Raw genomic sequence first — 23,729 nt, forward strand, 5'->3', positions numbered from 1 at the left:
CCATTAAAGGTTATTACAAGATATTGAATATAGTTCCCTGTGCTATACAAAAGAAACTTTTAAAATCTATTTTTATATACAGTGGCTAACATTTGTAAATCTCAAACTCCCAAATTTATCCCTCCCACCCCCTTACCCCTGTAACCATAAGATTGTTTACTATGTCTGCGAGTCTGTTTCTGTTTTGTAGATGAGTTCATAGTGTCTTTTTTGTTTTAGATTCCACATATGAGTGATATATTTTTCTTTCTCTTTCTGGCTTACTTCACTTAGAATGACAATCTCTAGGTCCATCCATGTTGCTGCAAATGGCATTATTTTATTCTTTTTTTATGGCAGAGTAGTATTCCATTGTATAAGTATACCACAGCTTCTTTATCCAGTCATTTGTCCTTGGACATGTAGGTTGCTTCCATGTCTTGGCTATTGTATATATAGTGCTGCTGTGAACATTGGGGGGCCGGTGTCTTTTTGCATTAGCATTCCCTCTGGATCTATACCCAGGAGTGGGATTGCTGGATCATATGGTAAGTCTATTTTTAGTTTTTTGAGAAATCTCCAGACTGTTATCCATAATGGCTACACCAAACTACATTCCCACCAGCAGTGTAGAGGGTTCCCTGTTCTCCACATCCTCTCAGCATTTATTGTTCATAGACTTTTGAATGATGGCCATTCTGACTGGTGTGAGGTGATACCTCATTCTAGTTTTGATTTGCATTACTCTTATAATTAATGATACTGAGCGTTTTTTCATATGTCTTTTGGCCATTCATATATCTTCACTGGTGAAATGCTTCTTTAGGTCTTCTGCCCATTTTTGGATTGGATTGTTTGGGGACGTGTATTTCTGTATAGTCACAACATGTAAAAATATTTATTACCATGGGATTCCAAGAGTAACATAGAGGATGGGTTTAAATATGGCTTCTAGGAAGCCTAATGTTGAAAAGGCAGATTTTGGGGGCTACATTTTCTTTGGTATGTGCCGCCTCTTCATTCTAGATAATTAAATAATCTGTCCTTAATTTAGTGACCAGGTAGTTATGTTATTTGACATTTTTAAAAGGTAAGAGTTAGCAAGTACTTCCTAACTTGTTTTTTGGCAGTTCTTAATTTTAAGCAGTGGTTGGTGTAATTGCATTGCAGCAGAAAATAGTTTCACAGGTTTAAAAAATTATAATGATAGCATTGGTTCCAATCTAGGGTAAGGAAATTCCATTTTCTTTAAAAAAAAATCAGTTGTTCGGCTGATAGTAAATTTAACAGGCATGGAATTACTAAAACCAGGAGTGCTGATGGAAATAGTTTTTTCTTGAAGTCAATCTGTGGTCTCTGGATTGATAGTTATGTCTGTGCCGTTTGAAACAGTGCCTCCTTTGGAGAGCAGCATTGTTTTAAAATGATCTGAGGATCCTCAGTTCAGACTTGACCAGCATAGACCACCATGACAGAAGGCTGTCAGATGTATGATGCAGGGTGAAACCTGATTCTCTCTGGATGCCTTGTCTTGTTTTGAGCTATTTAAAAATATGAGCTTCTGTAAAATTCATGAAACATTTTTGGTTTCTGAGTCAATTAGCTTTAAGTACGTTCTTCTTTGGCAAATACAAATATGTCTCGTTATCTTGTGTTTTTGATTTTTTCCCAGTTTCTTAAATTTTTTCCTTTATTCATTTTCAAAATGAATAATAAAACTTTATGAAATAAAGGAGACTCTAGGTTTAATGTTTTATTATCATGCATTTTTTTGGTTTGTTTTTGGGGAGGGGGTTAGGTTTATTTTTTATTTGATGGAGATACTGGGGGTTGAACTGGGAACCTCATGCATGCTAGGCAGGCACTCTACCACTGAACTATACCCTCTCCCCCTTAGCGCTCATCTCATGCCAGAGATTAACTGCTGAACTGTTAATGATTAGGAACTTGGCAGTACTTAGAGGAGAGTGCTGCAGGTACACGTGTGTTTCTTCAGAGTTGCTTAGCCGTGATCAACTAGAGGGCACCAGTGAACGTTTCCACTCAGGTCTTTAAACTAGGCCACATACTGTTGACACATATGCACAGGAGAGAAACGTGAAGGCTTTGCGAAATCTTGGTACTAAAAATAATTTCCACCTGTATTTATAGTAGTGTTCTCCTACTTGAGGAAAGTGATGTAGAGCCTACCGACATAGGAAGCAAAATGTCATCTTGTTACTGTTCCTGGAGAGCTGCCCTCTAGAATAAAGCCCTTAAACTTGTCCAGAGTTATAGCAACGCTGCTCATAGGTCTTTGCCAATTGTGTGGGCAGGATACTTAATATCATTAAGCACTGAGATAAATTTGATCGCAGAGAAGTTTTCTGTGGCGAATAATTAAATGAGTATCAATGAAACTCTGTCCGCTTGTAGGAGAAGACTGGTAAAGAAGACTAACAAACAGGGTGTGCAAGTCGGAGGAGTTCAGGTCCTGAGGCCAAATTTTGGGTTCCGTCATAGCTCGTTGCCTTTATGGTTCATTGTGTCAGCACTTTTGTTTAAAGGAAACTGGAAAGGGGACACTTTTAGATATTCAAATATTCAAATGTGCAAAAATGCAGCATTTTCTAATATGAAAGCTATTTGAAAGACCTTCCTTTGCAGGGTAGCTGTGCATATGTTTGAGTGGGAGGAAAAAGATAGCAGATGACTTGAAAACTATTAAAATTGTTACACATGTAAAAAGTTATTTTCCTTCTCATAAAATGAAAAAAAAAACCCCAAGATTTCAGTCGGAGTTAACATCTTACTTGTCACTTAATTAAAGTATTTGCACATTGCATTTGATTGATTGATTGATTCATTCATTCACTTTTTTTGGCAAACAGAAATATGCCTACTACGTGTTAGATACCATAGTAGGTGTATCTAATACATGTGATATTTATTTCTATGAATGATCAAACCAATTCAGGAAAAAATGTTAATTGCAAAGATGGTGTACAAAACGTCAGTTTCTTGGGTGAAACTTATCATTAAGCTTAACTCTACTTAAAAAGCATGTTTTAAAAGAATACAGATGCAGAACTGCAATCTGTGTTACTTTCCTAACATTTATTTGGAAAGCAACTGATATTGTTTTTCTCTGGACCGATTAAGTATGAATGTCTGGGAAGCATGCTTTCAAAAATAGAGGAGTTGTTCTATGAAGGAGAAGGTGAATGAGAGAAAAGATTATGTGGCATTTTATAAGGTAATTGGAGGTACTGTTTAATGCTTATAAAGTTGTGTTAAAATGTACCAAACAGCTTGTTACTGCAGGAGCTTATTTAAACCAGCTATTTGTGGTTACGTCTGTTGAGGAAGCTTAAACTTCAACTCTCTCCAGCCATTTAACTGCAGCACAGTGACTTCAGGTCTCTTGTAAGAAAGTCTAAATGTAGGCTGTTGAATAATCCCTTTGAGGGCCCTGTAACTATTTTTATGCCTGGATATGCGTCATCAGTGGGTATTTTCTCTGGTGACTTGCTTACATCAGGTCTCCTACCATACATTCTATCAGTGAGTGACTTATGATTGATGGGAACCACGGCTGTTGTTTGGCTTTATCTGTGACCTCAGCGAACGGACAACAGGAATTTCCAGGCTGTTACATTCTCTGAATGCTTGAAGACAGGGGCTCCCGGTGTTGATCCAGGCAGGTAGCAGAGTAATATTATTCACCAGCGGAGGATGGGAGGAGGGATGAGAGAAGAAAGGGGAGGGAGGAGGAGGGGAAGGGAGGGGGGAATTCCTTTTGTGAACGCGGCACTTCTGGCTCAGCTGGTTCCTTTGCCCTCCGAGTCTGGGCTGTGTCCGGGAACGTGCATTTCCTGAACCTGAGAACGCGGACAGTCTGAACCTTGTTGGGGCACCGAGTGGCTCCGTGGGGTTGGTCGGGGAAGACATGCAGTTCCCTTTCATTAGTTAAGACTCTGTTTTTTTCCCTTCAGTTGAATTGATCCAGGAGCCTCTGGACTGTTCTGATCCTGCATAGAAGTAGGGGCTTTGAATGGAAGGTGTCCCAGCATTCGTGGCGGCACACAGGCCTCCGGTGCTGTCTTACATCTAGAAGGGTCGGGAGGTGACTGGGAAAAGTTAACCTGCACCTCGCCTGGGCATGTTTTGCGAAGTGGGGCCACACGTTGGTGTATGCGTGTGGAAGTGAGTTCTAGCTGAATTCACAGAGCTGTTTTCTCATTTTCTTCCTTTTCACCACCTCTTGCTTAATCATGGTCAATAAGGTTCCTGAACTGCAGAATGAGAGTTAGTCACCAGCATTTTCGCAGCTCCACTGGCTTTCCGATAAGTGTGTCCATCCCCTAAACTTTTTTCCTTGTCTCTGTTTACCCATCTCCTCCTCTTCTTCCTCATCCTCTTTTTTCTCTTCCTCTGTTTTTCCCTGATACTACCTTGTTTGCAAAAGCAGTTCGTAACCTTATGCTGAGTTAAAGAAGACCAGTTTCTGTACAGATGGAGTGAAGTACCCGTGGGAATCAAACCGACTCTGGCTTGCCTGTTTGCGGGCTGTCCTTTCAGCGATTACTTTGTTTTTTAAACTGACAACTGGACAAAATTAAAGCACTTCTTTTAGTGTAATGCAATCATATCATGTAAGCATTAGGCAAAACTGGTTTTCTGCTTTTTAAAGACTATTTCATAATGGAAATATAACATCTACTGATTTGGCTTTCCAAGTTGTATTCTCATCCCCCCCTAGAACGGAAGGCATATCCCCTCAGTGTAACAGATTACTAAGGTTACCATTCATGTAACTAGTTTCTTAACAGCTTGCCTCTCAGGAACCGCATTCTGAGATACATCCCAGAGGCTAGTATCCTCAAACAGGTGCTATGTGGGGTGAAAAAATCCTAATGGAAAAATTTTTATTCTTACCTTTCATATCTCATCCAATGCCACTAAAAATAATTCATAATTATTTTGCTAGCCTCATTTCCAATTAGCTATCCTAGTAGAAAAATTTATCCACCTGTCAAGTCATATTGTTTCAGTTTCAGGTATTTGCAACTCACATGACTGAAGGAGAAAGACAAAAGGATGTCACCGTAAGCTTCATCTACGGAAAACACTTTCCTTTCGGAAAGTTGCTTCTTGGAGGAGCAGTGTAATTCATGACAAGCAATTTAAAATTTGTGAAAGATTAAAATTCAGAACTCTGTGAGTTTTGAGTCATTAGTAATTGAATGAGTTGAGCCTTCATAATGTATCTAATTAGAAATAAATTATTAAAATATTGATGAGAGCCACTGTTTCTATTTATGTCATTGTACCGTGCCCCAGGAGCCATCGGTGACTAGCTTTACTTTCATAAAAGTAACATCACATGAAAAAGATTTGGGTGTTAGCTCAGATGCTAAGATTCTTTTTTGCCCCACATTTTAGGGGATGTTATTAGAAGCTATAAAATTCTTCTCCCTCTCTTTAAAATGCATGTATGCTCTTCTATGGAGGAGTGTAAGAGCAGAACCAAACATGTAGGAGGGTGATGTATTCTTCATTAAAAATATATCTCACAAAAGATTATAGTTTGTGTGGGAGGGAAATAGCTGCTTGTCTGTTGATTGCATTGTGCTTCTTCCGTATGAGAACTATTTGAGTTTAGGCAGGATCACCTCATTTTGATAATCTGATGACTGCTTCTGCTTGAAGAAGAGGATATAATTTCCAGGCTGCACGCTGATGGGCAACAGTAATTATTCTCTTTTTGGCAGAGCTTAGCATGGAATCTGCTTTGGTATTTTTATAACTACATATGCAAATCTTTTCTTCCAAACCTTTTTTTTTTCTTTCTTCCTCTCTTCATGTGCAGAGCTTTTTGTAAGCATCAAGACTGCATTTCCACAGGTGTAATATCCAATGATATTCATGTATGACCATGTATGAACCTAAGTTAGAGCAGAATCTCACCTTGAAGGGAAGTCTTTTGGTCAAAGCAGATCCTGCATTGTGAGTGGATCCCACTGTACACTTGGTTCCCATGGAGACACTTTTATTACTTATGGATGATCAGAGCCTTTATGTAGTGGGAGTGATTGGTTTATTGGCCTTGGTCAGTGCAGCTGCTGGGGTTTCCTGGTTAACATGTGGTCTTCTGAGTAAGCTTCCTGTTATGTTGCAGGGGGATGATGCCAACCCCAAAACCCACCTAAAACATTGAGGTGACATGATACTTAATTTTACCTTCTTCTAGGTACATTACTCTAGAATTACGTAAGGAAAAAAGAAACCCTCAAAATTATATAAAATCAGGATAATACCTAAATGGCAGTGTTGGGACAGTTGAATGACCCACATAGAAAGCTCATTCTGGGAGGGGGTAAAACTATTTCATTTGGTAAATGGTTCTTCTACTTCATATGTATAATTACTATGTTCACAGCATTGAAGGAATTCCTTAGTTTTATGAAGTCTTTGTATTTTACTTGTCATTTTACAGAGGAGCAACCTGAGACCCAATAAAGTGATGGGCTTTACACTCAGAATTACACACTGGTGGACAGCAGCTAAGGGACAGGCGCTCCCCATTGGAGATTTCCTGCTGGGGCTTAGGAGCTGGAAGGCTTAGCTCTCATAGGTATGGTGTCAGGAGAGAGGTTGGTGACACTGGGCTCAATCCTCCTGCAGCCCTGCTAATGGTGACAAAACTCTGCTAATTAGCTAGGGCAATGTTTGCAGCTTTAAATGTCTTGTCTTAATCTTCCTGTGACAGAGGTTGCCGGCGTCCTCCGGTGACTGATGCGTGGATCCGCTGTGAGGTCCTCAGATTTCCACAACTAGATGGCATCACTTGAGTCAGCAGGGTAGAGGTTTCTGGTGAATGGTGGCTCGTAGAGGAGTCGAGGAGCTCAGGGCAGACGCAATCACTGTAGACACGATGGATGGAGAGAAATGTATTTCTTGTGGAAATCTTTTATTCTACTCTTTTCACTTAATGTGGAAGAAGATCTATTTTCTATAAAAGGAAGAACCCAGATGCTGTATTTTAGGATACAAATGGTGGGACTCAGGTCCAAGAATTTTCATCAGAAGCATTCTTCTCACTTACTAAAGTTAGATGACGCTATCTGAGTGCCTCGGAACGAAGGAACGGACAGGAACGTCCTCTAAGAACCTGTGCAGGGGAATCTTGCTCCATCTTAAATAGGCTGTGGTGACGCTCAAGCTTCTCAACATTCACTTGCTGCAGAATTTCATCTGAAAATGACCCCTTTCCAAACCTTTAGATTTTTTTACTGGACATTTAAAAATTCTTGACACGGGGACTTACAGATATTTAAATAAATAATTGCCCACAAGTGCCTCATTTTCTATAAAATTGCAGCCGGACTCGTGTGAACTAGGTAAAGCCATACTGAAAATGGTTTCCTTTTCTTATTTTGGTTAGTTTTATGTGAGTGGAGAGGTGTTCTTAAGGCCACATGGCATAGCCCAGTAAAGAATTTATCTTCCTCCTGAGGGAGTAGGTTTAAGAAAGGTCAGGAATGTATAGCACCAACCATGAGAAAGACCTGTGCCTTTTAACCCTACCTAAAGCGTAAGAGAAAGCCCTCTGTCCTCGAGAAACTTGAGTCTAGTTTGGGGAGAAAATGATGTATGTCCCATGTTTGATCCAAACTGAGGGGTGGAGGCATCAAGGGTGACTGAGGTTTGAGCCCAGTGGCTGAAGAATGGGGGAGGGGTCCTAGTAACAGAAGGCGGAAGCACTGGGGTGAAGACCGATTTGATCTTATAGAACTGCTTTGTCCAGATAGAGATGTGAGGAACCTGTGGCTACGACTGTGGCTTTGAGTTGTGCCTGGATGTTGATGGGAGGGAGAAATCAAGACAGGACCCAGCTATAGGCTGAACTTTGCTCTCAGATGATGTCAGAGTCAAAGCCACATTGGCTGAAGGGGCAGTTTTGGGCCAAGATCTCAGGGAAGTGGGTGTATTTCCCACATTTGTAATGAAGTGCTGAAGCAAAGCTTTCTCTTCTGTATGGAAGACTATCTTCAAGGAAGGGCACCAGGTGTGGAGCCTTTAAGGTGTGGAACACTTGGGCCTCAGGGAGCCTGGACTTTTCAAGGCAGTAATGAGCCTGAGAAAGGGGGCTTCTTTGTCATTAACCTAGGACACGTTGGTGACTGGATCTGATGGCTAAGGCTTGCCTGTCAGTCCCCCGGAGGCTCAGCTGTCCACTGGGAGCATCGGACTCCTCCTTGACCTTTGTTCCTTCTCCCTGGAGTCATTTTTTGGGTGAAGCTTCACCTCCGGGAGCGAGGTTCAAGTTACGGGAGTCTTGACAAAAGTGTTGAATAGGGGTTCTGGTAAGAGTAAGTGTTGAAATGTCTCGACGTTCTCCTGTGTTTGTTGGTGGGAATGGAACTCTGTTGGAGAGAGAACAAAAAGGGAATATAAGGGAGCTGACTTTAGAACCCTGGGAAGTAGTAGTATTTTGGGGACAGGAAGAAAAACAGAATTTAGTAAAGAGGAGCAGTGAGGGGGTAGGTGGAGGGCAAGAGAAAAAAGTAATAGGAGAGGTGGATTATAGAGTTTCCAAATACTGTCACATTTGTCCAATGTATATTGATGGTGCTATATATGCCAGATCCTGTGCTAGCTTCTGCAGATACAACAGTGAACTGGACATCATTCCTGTCCTCAAAGAAGTCCGTGGGGCACTATTGCGTGATCTTTGCTGGTATTTCAGTGTAAGCCAGGGAAACAGAGAAGGCAGCCTGTGGGGTGAGCCAGGTTGGGAGAGGGAAGGTGAAGGGATGGGAGGAGCCTGTTGGGATGTCTGACTATACGGGACCCACGGTTGCCAGAACAGCTGAGGTCAGATGGCCTGGGACAGGTGAGATAAGGGATCAGAAGTCAGTGGAGGGCAGAGAGCCTCCTCAGCCGCTGTGAGGAAGTGAAAAACATTTGGAGAAAGGAGTCTGGCATGAGCAAGTGGAGATCGGAGTTTGAGACAGAGGAGGGAGGAGAAGGACCAAGAAGGTCACCTTTGGGATGCTAATGGAGGGCCAAGAGGGCTGAGTGATTGATTTGATTCTGATGGCAGCTCATGTGATATTCCTCTCTAATGTATTATTACACCTGATGCTCAACAACAACAAAAAATCCCCTGCTGTATATTTCAGCTACCACCACCCTAGACGGGTTTTGCTATGTCACACCTAGTCTACTACAGCCTCTTAGATGGTGCTCCTGACTGAAATTACTCTACCTGTGACCAATTGTTGATTCCACTACAATGCTCATTATCTTAAAATACCATTTTTAATAGTTTACTGTGAAGATCTAGGACCTTCACTGGCTACCCACTGTCCACATTTTAAAAGATGTGCTTCTCCATGAAATGGGAAATCTCCATTTTCACAAGAGTTCATAATTTGCCAAGGGCTTTATACATATAACCTTACTGGATTCTTACAAAACCTCTGTGGTGGACAGGACAGATGCTGCTCTTTCCCTAAATCTGTAAATGGTATAAAAGAGGATCAGACAGGTTAAATGACATGCTACACAGTTCATGAATGGCAGAGCCAGGAATAGAAATCAGACTTTTGAGTTCAAGATGCTTCGTTCCACACCGTGACCTCACCTTGCGTGTGGAGCCCCATCTCCACGATAACCCTGTGGTTTCTGTCATTACAACAATGGGGTAGTCAGTGTGCCTTTGGTTCCAGCAGGAAGCACAGAGGTCTCTCGGCATCCTCACAGTCACTGTTCTATCACTGCTGAGAAGTTGTGATCTCGAGCTGTCAACTGAGACACATTTTCTGGCTGATTTTCCCTTAGATTGGGAAAAGTCTGTCTCCTGCCAGGACATCTGGGGAGGCACAGAAAACACTCTGTACTTCCCTGATGTCATCCTCAGTGCCTGCTTGTCTCATGGGACTTGGAGAGGGTTGTCACTGACTTACAATGGTTTATGGGATGGCCTTTGACCACTGGCAGGACCATCTCTTCCTTCTTTGACTGCTCTCTTCAATAAAGTGTCCCTCTGGAGCACACTTTGCTTTTTCACCCAGAGGAACTAATGGTCTGAAACCTTGTTTAAAAATGCATTCTTGTTTGTTATATTAATGAATGTATAGATTTGTTACCATTTAGACATGAATAGTTCTGGGAAATGCTGTATACAGAAGGAGGCAGAGTTGTGCTTTAAACTACTTGGCAAAATCAGGAACATTTGTTACCAATGCAGTGATTAATGAGTTTGTGTTAACGTGATTTTGGAGTACACTCTGTTTCCATCACTTTCTCATTGTACTGAAGCCAACGTGATTTGGATTTTGACAGTTTGGGGAGGCAGTTTACTGCATCAGAAGTTTAAATGATATAAAAAATATGCCTGACAATTGTCTAGAATGTCAAGAATTGCCTCCACTCCTGTAAAAATCGATGTCGGAAACACATTCATGAGGATCAGTTAAATCATGTCTTGCAGGAGTGCTGCGTTGCGTGGGGGGCTCCACTTTAAGACACAGACACACACACACAAACACACACACACACACACACACACACACATCATCTGTTTGGAAATTATGACCTGAATCTTCTAAGTTGGGTTTCCATTGATGAAGGGTGCATCTTTCCAATGAGAAAAGCTAAGGAAGAATCACTGCAATACTTTTTTGTAAAATACAGTATTTTATAATCCTCGTTGTTTCCCGCCCCCTTGTAATGGTATAGTCCTCCTGGGGACAATGGCATACTTCTCAGGAGGCTAAGATATGTATTTCTTAATTTTTCTAGCACCTTCCATATGTTACAGTTGTAAGAGCAGTAAAGGATTCATCTGCTAAACTCTATATTTTTTCCCCTTTATTTTCTTTAATTTTACCAAAGGTATTGTGATATACAAAATATTGGAAATGAGGTACAGTTTGGACTTGGGTAGTAAAGCATTTCAGGGAGGCAACAAGATGTGTAAATTCTAAATAGTGTTGAATGGAAATATTTCTGAAATGGAATTTCAATTCTGAACTCTTAATATTGTATTCTTTACCTTCTAGGTCATTTTTAAAAGTTTTATTTATTAAAGTACTCATTGGAAATATTGATTTATATTGTGACCTTATATTCTTCATTGGGCTTTAGTTACAATTAGCTGGCCAGCTAATAAAAATTGAGTAACTAAAGTGGACATTCTTGGTTAAAAATAATTAGACGTATATATGCATAGATGTATGTGCTATAAGAGATCGTTAGTGCACCTGTTGGGCTGTACAAGAAGGTAAAAGATGGTTAAGAAGACTAACTTGTATTTCATTTAAAGTATTAGCAAAAATAAAAGAATAATATATGATAGAAGAACAAGAATATGGAAAATTGTCACTTTGTAGATATCTTTTTTAAATTGAAGTATGGTTGGTTTACAATGTTGTGTTCATTTCTGGTGTACAGCATAGTGATTCAGTTATACATTTATATATATACCTTTCCATATTGTTTTCCATTATAGGCAATTACAAGGTATTGACTATAGTTCCCTGTGCTCTACAGTAGGACCTTGTTGTTTATCTATTTTATATACAGTAGTTACTATCTGCAAATCCCAAACTCCCAATTTATCCCTCCACCTCTCCTTTCCCCCCGGTAACCATAAGTCTGTTTTTCTATGTCTGTGAGTCCATTTCTGTTTCGTAAAGAAGTTCATTTGTGTCTTTGTTTTTTTTAGAATCCACATACAAGTGATATTTTGTAGGTATCTTTATGCCATCTTTATATATATATATGTATATTAATTGAAGTACAGTCAGTTTACAGTTGTGTCAGTTTCTGGTGTACAGCATAATGCTTCAGTCATACATGAACATGTTTTTAAAACAGAGGTGTCATGTGACGTATCCTATAATATCCTATCATGGATTCTTCAAAAGCGCTTACTTAGCCTTACTGTATTTCAACACGTATTGCTCTCCTGCCCTGTTACATGACTTTCAGTGTCAGCGACACTCAGTTGAAAGTCTTTCTCACTTGCTGTGGTGCTGTGTGTTCTCTTGAGCTGCCCCTGCGGCCCCTTCACCTCCGTTCTTGCCCCGGCCGACGCAGGCTCTCCTCATGCTGCAGCTGGAGACCACGGCATCTTTCATCTCAAACTGATCTTGTACATGATCTGATTAACTTTATAATAATTTTCTTAGAGCACCCCTTTTTCTGGCTCAGAATTCCTCAGGGGATCTGTATGGTTTACAAGACGAGAGGCAGCTTAGTGTCAAAAAATAGCACAGGAAGTGGAATCCAGAGACTTGCTTTTAAATTGCTGGGTCTGGAAACCTCACTGTCCATCAACACTCCTCAAATGTGTGTATTTCTAACTGTCTCAAGTTCTTCACCTCCCATGCTTCTTGCAAAAGCCAGTGGTCATTCTTTGTCTTCCTATTTTCGGCTCTGAACAGCATTTGGAACAGTTGGCCATCACCTTGCTTAGTGAAATTCTGGCTTCTCCCAGCTTCCCTGACACTACACCTGCGAGGCTTTTCACCTGCCTTGCCTTCTCAGTCTTCTTTGCAGGCCTTCACCCAGGTGTTGTAGCTCCCAGTGGCTCTGTCCTAAATCCATTTATCTTCTTTATCTGAACTCTCTAGCAGATATCGATAGTCGCATGGTTTCAGATATCATCTGTATGCTGGTCATTTTCAAAGTTTTATGTCTATGAATGGATCTTCTTCTAAGTTCCCAACTTAAACACTTCCTCAGTATGTGCTCTTGGCTGCCCCATGGACATACCAAAGTTCAGAAAGTAAAAAAGGAGCTATCAGTGTCCGCCTTCAACAGCTCTGCTCCCCAACTAACTTGGCCCATTTCAGTAAACAGAACCATCATGCCCCGCATTGCTCAGGCCCAAATTCCAGAATTCATCTCATTCCCTCAGGCCTCCCATTCAGTCCAGCAAGTCCTTTGGCTCTCTCTCCAAAGTAAGTGCTGAATAAGAGGTCTTCTTCAGCTCTCCCCTGCCGTAGCCTCGGTTCAGGCCAGCAGCCTCTGGCATGGCCTGCTGCAAGAGCTCTTAACTCGCTTCCCTGACGCCACAGTCCCCAGAGCAGCCTATCAGGTATAAACTGTATAATGCATTCCCTTGCTACGGAGTCTCCAGTGTATTTTCATTACTCTTGGAATAAAATGCAAGCTTTTCACCGTGCCCTGCAGGGCCCCGCCTTTCTGAGGGCATCTCCCTCTGCACTCTCCATTCCCAATCAGGCTCCACATTTCGGCCTTCATCCTGTTCCCTAAACTTGCTAAGCTGTTCCTGTGTTGGTCCTTGCACTTGCTGTTTTCCCTGCTTGGAATGTTGGGAACCCACATCTTCCGAGGTATGGCTCCTTTTCCCTGTTCGAGTCTCAGTTCCAACGCTACTTCTTTGGATGGGCCATCGGTGACCCAAGATTGAGTGATTTCTTCTCTCCATCTCCAGTTCACCTTATATCACTGTTGTATTCATAGAACTTACCAGAACCTGAAATAATCAATTATCAAATTGTTGATGTGTTGTTTTGTCTGACTCTCTGCACTCTGCACTCTGTGAGGTCAGTGACATTTTGTCACTCCCCTCTGCAGCTCAGTGCCCAGTAAATAGCGCATGGTGGGCTCTTCAGAGCCTTCGTGGACTCATTCCCCGCCTTAAGCCCAGGTCCTTATCTGTTAAGTAGAGGTGTTAGGGCAGGTGACCTCCAAAGCTGTCCTACCTAGACAGTTTTCATTCTTCTCATCTCTCCAGCCCTCTGAGGGTGTCCGCTTGACCTCCTTAATGTCTTGTGAATGGGCCATGTTTATTCAGGTCTTCAGGCCTTGTCTCACTCTCTTCCCTCCTGAGTGTCCTTCCCCTCTTCGGTCCTAGCCAGACGCCTTCAGGGTTTTCCTTCTCCTCCTTTTGTCTGTACCCTTCAGAGAGGAATGTAATTGTTTTATGTGTACACGTATTGCCTGGGTGGTTAGCTCCTAAGCATGGGCCTCTCATGTATAGGTAATTTGAATCCCCACGAGAGCTACTGTGGTGTTAGCGCATAGCCCACCCTCAGTACCTGCCTTATAACTCAGTCTTAAGGGCATGGTGTCCCAAAACATTGCTTTCAGAACAATAAGAATGTTTGGACTCTTTTACTACTTTACATGGAACAAAACAGATTTTTAAAAAGAAACCAAATAGGTGTATCTTTATTAAGCCTAAACTGAAGGAAAAAAAGATCTGAAAATGGAAATTTAGGCTTATGATGATGTGGTATTTTGCAGACATCTGTAATCAGTCTTACCAAAAATGTTCAAAAAAGTATATTCATAGATATTTGAAAGGAGAAATGAATGAGTATTTTTTTTATTAACTCCGGTTAAAGCTTGAGCCTGGTTTTCAGTTTGGTTTGGTTTGTTCAGGTATTAGGAATTTAGAGAAGCTCTATGAAAATATCCCGCCTACACATTTTGAATATCCACTTCCTGCTTATCTTTGGAACAGCTTGGTTCTTTTAATAGCAAATGGCTGAGTGGAGGGGAACCATTTGTAGTGGGTAAATTTTAGTACAGTATGTCCTCCCATTCCAAGCAGAAGTCATGCTAACTGCTCAGGGATTGGTGCAGATATGTTTGCTTTCTGTTGTTGGCCTGAAAACTCAGTATTTTGGAAGGCTGTTACCCGTTTTTATACAAGTAGGAGAATTATTGGTCAACTATAAAAAAATTCAGGAGCTAGGGAACACCTCATCTGTTCTTTTTATAAACATATGATTTATTATGTCCTTTAGAGGCTATTCTGAAAATTTCTGTAAGCTGGGATAGAAGAGCTGGTTTCAGGGAGAATCACAGGTTTGCTTCTTCATTTCACATGTGAACCTAATGCTGTATGATCATGTGTAGACACAAATGGTAAATTCCTCTTAATCCAGAGTGGCTGGAAAATATGTGCTGAAAATTAGGAGTAACCATATATTCCATCCATAGATTAACTGTTTTCAAAGAATTTGGTCACACACACTTGAAGTATTTTAAATTTATTTTTAATAACATAAGAGGCACTTAGTAGCCCATGGTAATCACTGTGTACATCAATTACTGGTGAAGAGTATTATTCTAAATAATGCCTGTGATTGGATTAATCCTTAGACTATCCCAGAATTTGCTGTTTTGCATAAACGGCTTGTTTTCAAGGCATCCATTTCTTTTGGAAAAGTAGAGATGAGAAAAAAAGTCTGCTTCTATAAGTATCTTGTTTGGGGTAAATAACCTTTTTTTTTTTTTTTTACTTCTGGTGAATAGATGCAAAGGATTTCCTAAAGGGTTGTTGTAGTTTTGCATGGAGACCTGGGGGAACACTTGCTGGGTGTACAGCTGAGTGTTGAAGGCGGGTGAATCTTGTTCTGTGTTTACATGCAGCAGCCTTGTGCGTGGTTCGAGCTGTGTGGTGTCTGTAAAAAGGTTTGCTGTGTAATGCCTTAGGATCCCTGTTGCAAAGTCTTCCTCTTAGGGCAGCATTGCTGAGATGAGTGGTGGCAAAACTGTGTCCTGTGGCTGCTGGGGTGACCTGGTTAGATCCTGTGGGGAATTAATACCTACAGAGGTTGGGATTGGTGAGAGTGGAAATACAGAAAAACAGTGGATTTAGGGTGCCTCAATCAAAAAGGGTCGGGAACCATTGGGATAATACATTGAAAAATGTCAAATAGGAAATTTATGAACCAGTAAGAAACCCAATACTGCATGAAATCTTACTGCAACCCTCAAAATTGACCATAAAAGGGCCCTCTTCAGTTTTAGGGAAAGGGTGAATATTTAATTCAGAATATATATTTAGGTAAATCACAATCTTCCTTTAGTTTTGTTTTGGTAGGATGACTTGGACTTTTTCCTTTTTCTTTTAGGTGAAGATGTAAATGTGATAGTCTGTGTTTTTTTTTATTTGTTTGCTTTTTTCCCTGGTGAGCTCACCGGCTTGTCATCCCCCAGACTCATCAGCAGCTGGTGCTTCACTGAACAGTACTGTGATTTTCACTGTCCATTTGCTTGAACAAAAAAGGAAGGCATCGATTTACATTTTAAAATAGAGTTTGAAAGGTTTTATGAAATCACGGTCCAGGTCCATTTTGATTAATTTTTGCCAGCAGCTGCCCGCACTTGGGCTTTGTTCTTGGTTGGGTCATAACTGTTAAGGGGAGATTGCAGCGTTTTGGAAGTGGTTCCAAAGACTCATTGTTCCAGACATCGGACATCCTTATGTTTTTCAGGTTCTACGGTACTTGGTCTAAAGCAGGTTAATTACTAAACTCTCAGTGAATAATTAACCATTTGACTTGTTCCCAAGTTATAGACTCACTGGGTTAGAAATGATTTCCCAGACTGCTGAAGATAAGAGAAGGTTATTCCTGGTGTCACAATGTCCCCATTGTTACCGACTTGTGTGTATGTGTGAGACACATCAGCTGATACCTACGCACTGGTCCAGCTACTCAATCAAACCACTTCCTGGGGTTTTCTCGGGTAATGGCAGTGATTCAGAAGATACCACAGTAGATTCAGAGGACTGCTCCCTGCCTGTAACCCTGGGCCTGAATGACTGGGAGTTGTTAAATTCAAAAGGAGCATTTTTGTTGCAATATAATTAAATCTGTGGTTCGTTTTTGCTCAAAGTTGCATTTCAGTTGAGTTTAGGGTTGCTTGTCTGTGTGCTTTCAACAATATATATTTTAAAGGCCATTTATATTATAGTAGTGGGCTAATGCCTATTTTCCATCACCACTTAAAGTCATGCCTTAGTTGATTGAGTTCCTACTGTGTACAAAATCCTATAAGAGGCCTGAGAGGAGACAGGCAAAGGTAAATCATTCCTGGCAAGGTAGTCATTTGTACTCATTCAAGAGGTGGTAGTAATTAGGACGGTAAGAGATCAAAATGCAGGGGCTAAAAAGGGTGCTCATGTAGACACACAATTTTACTTTTGTAAATAGGTATTTCGGTGATTTTAATTTCTGAATTGATTCACGGTAGTGTGTTCCATAAGGTAAATTTTGTATTTTTAGGATTTAATTTACAATATAAAGATACAGATAGAATTACTTCTATAACCTTTGTTTTATTATTTTCCTTAAAAAAGATAATAAGAATTTTCAAAATTATCTGCAAATCGCAAAATACGCGTTCTTTTCTGGCTCTTCAGAGCTCCAAAATTGCACTTTTTGTCCATGGAGTAAAACAAGAACCTTGAGAAGTTACGACAGTGGTTCTGTCCTTGGTTATTTTGACACTTGACTTGCCTTTTTCCTTCAGATCTTCTCCTACCCTCTTGGCTGGCTAATCAGAGCTAATACGATACTGTGTGTGGAAGCATTCTGTAAGCTGGGCGGTATTGTGAATACGCGCATATTATTATTATCATCGTTGTCACTGTTTTCGCGTTATCCCAGCAAACATTCCAGTAAATCATTACTGCCATGTCAGAGATGATTGTGACTGTCTCAGTGGAGAAGCTACTTTCTGCTTGAGCTTAAGAATATGTGGTTCACTGATGAGACCTTGTCCTAGGCAAAATGATGATTTCACTGGTCCTGCTACTGGCATTCTGACTACGATTGTGAGACTGTCAGGGAAAAGAGGTGATGGAGAGGTTATGAAAGGAAAAGATTCATTCTGTTTATATCGTGTGATAATCGGGTTATCTGCACACTGTGAGGCTCACTTTACAAAAACTGACACTTGGTTTTATATGTAACTTTATTCTTAAAATGAGAGGCTGATCTTGGTAGTGGTTAAGAGTGCAGGTTCTGGAGTTAAATTGTCATGTTTGTCGTCTTGGTTCCTCATTTCTAGCCAGGTGAAAATTGGGCAAGCTCTTTTTGCAGCTAGGGCAGTTTGCACTCAGTCTAGATTAAAAGAGGAAATACAGTTCTGTGTTGTAGTGATGAAGTGTGCCATCTCTTACACTGTTTCAGTCTCTGTTGGATGGACGTTGGTTGAGTTTCATGATACGTCTCTGGAGAGGAAGAGAAAGGGACGGGGAGGGGTGGTTAGAGCAGAGGATGCACTTGGAGGAACAGAGAAGGAAGGTGTGGTGCTGTGGGAGCCCTTCCTAGACACAAACCCACGTGTTTTACAGTGCTTCGCAGTTTACAAAGTACATTTCTTTCTTTCAATCCTCACAACAACCTCTATTTTATAGAAATGGGAACTGTGGCCAGTGAGGGGCACAGAGAGGTCAGAGGAGCCCAACTCCTTGGGTGTTAATGTCCTTCCAGGACGTGGTCCTCCTCTGTTGTATACAAATGTTTACGTTTGTAGTAACCTTGGTGCTGAATCCCGAAGGAGCAGAGGGTCACATGTTGCCTCAGACTGGGGGGGTTGTGGTATTGATGGGGATCCAGGGGACCTCCTTCTGTGATCCTCAGGCACTACCCCGCAGCTGTTCTGGGCTGGCCTTGCCACTGCGGCTGGACGGTTGTAAGCATCCCCTGTCTCCTCCTGGCTTCTGAGTGAAGGTTGCATTCCTTTCTTTGAAGGGTCATTTCAGATCAGTGTCCTGGGGGAGACTTTGTCAGTCTTTCCTTTTTGCTAGGAAGGAAGTCAGTGAATACCTGTATTGAGTGGTCAGTCACATGTGATACAAGATTAGTAGTATGAATACACATTAAGCTGTTAGGATAGTGGTATGAGCACACACCTGTTGTTGGGTCACTGTGTTTATCAACTTGACGTTAGTAAGTAGTATTACTAACATACCCAATCTAAAACTTAGTTTGACTTAAGTCTTCTGATTGTGAGTTGATTCAAGTGTACATTTTAAAATGCTAGTTTTTATACAATGTATTTTACTTTTCCTGTGGCTCCAAGATTAAATACAGCTTTAAAAGTTTGATTTTCTCCTCATCTTGGTGGTCCTCTTTGTCATATTAAAAATCAAGTGATCAGAGAAAATTCAGTATACTGCTTCAGAATTTTAAAAACGTTGAGAACAAATTAAAATTGGAAGAACTGTTTCATGCATGCTAATGGGTAGAGAATGAATTGATTCTAATGTTATATTTGAATACATTATTTTTATGAAATCGTTTTCTACTCTGAGTAAAAAATTTGTATATAGTTGATACAATATGTTTTTCAAATAAATACATTTGTTTTTATGCATTAAAATTTTGATTAACCATAATACAATTTTTGGGAAGACATTCACTTTATTTTTCAGAGAAGAGGTAGGTAACAGTGACATTTTGTTTTGAAGCAACATCCAGACCAAGTTTTCTCAACCTTGGTACTGCTGACACTTGAGTCTGGACAATGCTTTGTTGTGGCTCGGCTGTTTTGTACATTATTGGATGTGTAGCAGCATCCCTGGCTGCTACCCAGGAGTCACCAATCGTAACCCCTATTCCTCATCTTGACAATCAAAAGTGTCTCCAGACATTGCCACAGGTTCCCGAGAGAGCAAACTTATTCTTGCCTGAGAACCATTGATCTGGGGTTTTCAATATCTATTCAAATATTCTACCTTACTTAAATCTATATCATTCTATCATGTTGGACAGATGTTCAGAATCACATCAAAAAGGAGAAAATACTATATTTATAGAGGCAATAAAGTGTTCTTATCAATTATGAAAAAATAAGATTTTTCTACAGTAGGCATTAAAGTGTTTTTGATTAACTCTCAATTACCATGACAAATCCAGTTTACCAGAGTTCCAAACAATTTGGATTAATATTCTATCTCATTTTCATTCAAAATAGATATAGCCCTTTGACTCTGAATTAATTTATAACAATGACCTGATAATTTTTAACTTCAAATAAATGGAAATAATAGTATGGTTTCCCACGTATTAAATGTTCTGATGAGAACATTCTATATATTCCTTGTTCACATACTGAAAGGTTTAATTGCCTTTACTGCTGGGCATGTGCCTCAATGAAGCAGTTGTGCAAAAGGTGATGAAGTTAAGTTTCAGAAATCCCTTTACGGACTTTCTAGTGGATGTTTTAGCATAAGGAGGCAGAGGGATACACCTGGTTATTAACTACGATAGGAATACAGACATTTCACTTGGCCCAGGAATTACACGGCTGCTTTTTAAAATGTGTTTTGCTAGTGATATAACATATTTTTGTTTTTGCGAACCGTGGGCTAAAAGCTTTAGCCAATCAGAAGAAGGAATGGACTGTAGGGCAGAGGGAAGTATTTGTTCCAGTATTATAGTGCATGGCCTCTCGCCATCTTTGATAAAGGACTGAAGTGTTGTGCACCCAAAGTCTGCTACCCTCTTGACCCTTCATCAGTCATCAGCCGGACTGTGAAGTTAAGTGAACTGTAGCTCCGTAGGATTACTGTTGTTTGAGCATTGTGTAACTCTTGAGAACGGAAATTACTGACACAGCAGTCCTGCAATGTGATGTCTTTCTAGTTTTGAGATTATAGGCATGTTTCCTTTCTGTTGCTGACCTGTGCCAATTAGAGGTATAAAATGATAATATGTAAGATTTGACGGGTTATTCAGATGGGTGACCCTGAGACTGTTGGAGGTTTCTTTTTCTTTTTAAAAATAAGAACATATACAGACATAAGTGACCTAGCCCAAAATTTCAAATGCGATCCTATTGGAATTTTTATTGTCTTAAAACCACTAAGGGTGCATTCCAACTCTTACATGCTACGCCTCCACTACTAATGTATTAATTACCGAAGGCAGGTTTTTGTCCACATGTTTTCTTAGTAACTGATGGCACATACAAATTCTTTCATCACGTATCTTATTTTTTTTCCCCTGACTAGCTTGGGAAGACTTTATAAGAGCTATGTCCAGTATTCACAGCTTTATGTCATCTAATCTCTGTATTTATGCCACATTCTTACACAAGTAGAGTAATGTATCAGCTGCAGCTGTTGCTGACCAAAGCTGTCCCAGAAGTGGGTGGAGGAAGAATCAGAGATGCTGTGTTCAGGTTCTGTGTTTCAAAAGCGTATCTGTTGCAGTCAATCTGCGATGATAACAACTGGCGTGTAGAAGGCAGATAAAGCCAGGTATTTGTTTTATCTTTGACCAAATGTACAGCAGCTTGGATGCCGTAGTGATAAACACCAGTGATAGTTAATAAAAACTGCTGGAGTATATAGATTGTCTGACTGATAAATTAAGAAATCCTCACTAATGTGTAGTAGTCATTAGTTTTGGCTGGAGCCTTTCTTTTATGTTACTAACATAAAGCTTGAATTTTAATAGCAAGCAAAGTTTAAGAAAAGACAAATGAAAATACATAACAGCAAAAGAGTAGAGTGTTTGTTTCCTGACATAATGATGCTTTCTAATTAAATGTATCTTGATTGAAGTAAATATTCACACCAAGGCACACATCCACTTGTTTTTATTGGAACAGTACTAACACCACGCTTACTAGAGCTGGTTAGGAATACTGGAGTCAGCTTATCCCTACCTAAGATTTCTCAGAATCCACTGGACCTCCTCTTTCCCCACCTTCCATCTTTCCCATCTTCCAGTTTACCATGGGGGCAAAGAAGAGAGCTAAAAATCCCCATCAAAAAAATTGTAGCCAGATTTTTACCCCCCCCCCCCTTTTTATAAAGACAGTTCAAGGGAAAGACAATTCATTTTTTAACAGAAAGGGATAATTAGCCGTATTGGGCTGCATCTCCTTGCACTTTGGGGTAAAATGATACTCTGATATGGTCAAATCAATTAAGGGAGAGACTTACCTTAAAGATAAGGAGAAAGCCCTTTGCACAGCTTTACATATCAGTCCTGCCAGTAATTCTCCTCTTCATCATTAACATCAAAATACACTTTGCGTTTGAGAGCCTCCACGTGTTTTCTAATTAACTGATAGCTTATATAGATTCTTAAGGCTACAGGTGCCTTATGAAGATCACCTTCCAGACTAAATAGTTATAGTCTAGAGACTTAATATTAAAGACAGGTGCTTTGATGTGGATACACATGCACTGGACAAAGATAATGAAGGAGTTAGCTCTTACCTAATTCTGAAAGAAAGCTTCATGGCAGAGATGGAATTTCAGGAACTGTTTATTGCTAGAAATATCTGTGACTGGGGTGTGGGGGAAAGGAAGTGCGTGCCAGTGATTATGCTCGGTGACTTATTAATAGCTGACTTCCTCTGTGCCAGGCTGGAGTGCTTTATGCATACAGTCACCCCTCAGTATCCCTGGGGAATTGGTTCCAGGACCCCTGTGGAGACAACATTTGTGAATGTTTAAGTTCCTTATATAAAATGGCATCATATTGGCATATATCCTACACAAATCCTCCTTTATACTTTAAATCACCCCTAGATTACTTATAATACCCACTACATTGTAAATGCTAAGCAAATAGTTGTAAATACAATGTGAATGCCATGTAAATCATTGCCAGTGTGCAGCAAATCCAAGTGTTGCTTTTTGGAACTTTCTGGAATTTTTTTTTCTATTTGCAGTCCTCCTTTGGTTGAATCCCCGGATGTTGAACCCACAGATGTGGAGGGCCAACAGGATTAAGTTATTTAGTTCTCCAACAGGCTTTTGAGGCAGTTACTGTTAGTATCGCCACCTTCTAGGTGAGGAAACTGAGGCATAAGGAGAATCAATAATGTGCTTAAGGTGCTAGAAGTAATGAGAATCAGAGTATGCCTCTTAACCAATGCACCATACTGTCCATCTAATTTAAGTTCCATCACAGCCCTGAAAACTAGGGTTTTTTTCTCACTTTACACATGAAAGAAACTGAAGTCGAGAGAGGTTACCTTTGTTGAGGTCACCGGTGGCCAATGGCAGAAGAAGGATTTGAACCAAGATCTGACTCTCAAAGGTCTGTGCCCTTTTATTGCAAGAGGAGACCTTCCTAAGAAGGCTCAATAGCCCAATTGACACACAAAAAAATACGGGAGGTCTAACTCCTTGCTGGTAAGGACAGTTAAGGTGATCAGGAAGCCTGTGTAGGTTGTGCATAATTCGTTGTAAGGCAATAGAGTAGTTGTTTACTGAAGCATGAGAAGCCCCTTCTGGTTCAGGTCTCTTACAGAAATTGTCTGTCTCTGTCACCTGCCCGGGTTGTGCTCATTTCACTTGGTGTGCCTCTTTTCCACGCGCTGGGCTGCTCTAGTCCTGTTTATAAATCTTTTAAGTGTGCACATTACAGAAGTAATTAAATTGTCATTATAATTTATAGAATGCCTGAAGTCAGTCATCTAATTAAACTGCAAGAGAAGAGAGGTGGCAGGTTTGTGTGCATTTATTAAGCATTACTGCGTTAATTATTCAGGGACTTTGAAGCAAGTAAAAGAGGAAGAGAATGGTAACACTAGTCTTTAAAAGTTTTTCTATTTCTGCTCTTCTCAGTTCAATAATTTGAGATCCTCACTAGTTAGTACTGTAACTCTCATGTGTTTTGGGGGTAATTTTTAATGAAATTAGGATTTTAATGTTTTTCACTCAGCATTTTCTTATAGTGCTCCTGGCAGCATTAATGTGCACCATCCCACATCCTAACTGAATAAGCAACTGGAAATACAATAGAAAAAAAAAGTTTGAATTCATGGGTTGTATATAGCAGCCCAAAATCTGTCTTGCATTATAAAAATGGTAGCATATTAGATACCTGGAATCATTCAGAGATTTGGTTTTCCCAGAGCAATAGTGACTGTCAAGATGTTTATTTTCTTATTAGGGAATAAAAACCCACCACAACAAAAACCAAAACCAAATAGGCTATAATTAAACTCTTGCTGGGGGA

At 40.3% G+C, this 23,729-nt stretch overlaps 1 protein-coding gene across 14 annotated transcripts in view; it reads left to right on the plus strand.

The window, feature by feature from the left end:
- Positions 1–23,729, plus strand: part of HIVEP2 (HIVEP zinc finger 2) — a 178,873-nt gene that overhangs the window by 52,868 nt on the left and 102,276 nt on the right. The window contains exon 1 of one of the 14 annotated variants that reach the window (XM_064486644.1): positions 2,890–3,658. The exons of the other annotated variants lie outside the window; for them this stretch is intronic. The gene's annotated coding sequence lies outside the window, so the exon portion shown is untranslated. Of the gene's footprint in view, positions 1–2,889; positions 3,659–23,729 lie in introns of those variants that run through there. 14 annotated transcript variants of the gene reach the window in all.

This window comes from Camelus dromedarius, chromosome 6, assembly GCF_036321535.1.
Source record: "Camelus dromedarius isolate mCamDro1 chromosome 6, mCamDro1.pat, whole genome shotgun sequence".
NCBI classification, from domain to species: Eukaryota; Metazoa; Chordata; class Mammalia; order Artiodactyla; family Camelidae; genus Camelus; species Camelus dromedarius.